The sequence below is a fragment of the Octopus bimaculoides genome, chromosome 5 (genome assembly GCF_046866305.1).
Source record: "Octopus bimaculoides isolate indiv1 chromosome 5, ASM4686630v1, whole genome shotgun sequence".
NCBI lineage: Eukaryota > Metazoa > Mollusca > Cephalopoda > Octopoda > Octopodidae > Octopus > Octopus bimaculoides.
Genome location: NC_142932.1, coordinates 68,617,755 through 68,618,757, shown reverse-complemented (window position 1 = coordinate 68,618,757; position 1,003 = coordinate 68,617,755).

The window sequence follows — 1,003 nt, the reverse complement described above, 5'->3', positions numbered from 1 at the left end:
ACATATATATCATCACCATCATTGATTAATGTCCAACTTCCATGCTAGCATGAGTGGGACTCTATGTGTGTGTCTGTGTTTATGTGTGTTTGTCCTCCACCAGCACATGACAACTGGTGTTAGTATGTTTACATCCCCATATCTTAGTGGTTCAGCAAAATTCGATAGAAGTACTAGGCTTAAAATAAATAATTCCTGGGGTTGATTTGTTCGACGAAAGCCCTTCAAGGCGGCATCCCAGCATGGCCACAGTCAAATGACTGAAACAAGTAAAAGGTAAAAGATATATTATGTTCTTTTTGTTTTTAATTACTTAAATTCTTCCTCTGAAGAAGGAATTGGTTTCTAACAAAGATACAATGTTACATCACTGGAAGGCAAATAACAAAAACAATGTCGTATTTTGAACTTGAGAAGAGCATTGCATATTTTACTGTTCCACTTACATAATGTATTTGTAATGTGTGACTTAGTTGGTTGATTTCTTTTAGTGAAAACCCTTGCTTATCCAGGTTGTCACTAAGACATTTACTCACAAAGTCAAGTACACCAATTATTATTGGTATAAATGTAAATTTATAATCCGGATATAAAAGTTGGAGGTTTCAAAGAAGTTGTCCATGGTTGTTGTCTTTGATTTTCAAAGAGATATTCACACCAGCAAGGCATACATATGTATGCATGCATGCATGCACGTATAGATGGATGGATGTACATATCAGTACATACTAAATTTTATGAATATTTTGTTCTCTGATAATATGCATATATTTTTTAACTCTTCATACACACGCACACACTAATATGTACATGTATATGGCGGTAAGCTGATAGAGTCATTAGCATGCTGGACAAAATGCTTAGTAGCATTTCATCTGTTTTTATATTCTGAGTTCAAATTCTGCAAAGATCAACTTCGCCTTTCATCATTTTGGGGTGGATAAAATAAGTACCAGTTGAACACTGGAGGTCGATGTAATCAACTTACCCCTTCCCTTGAAAT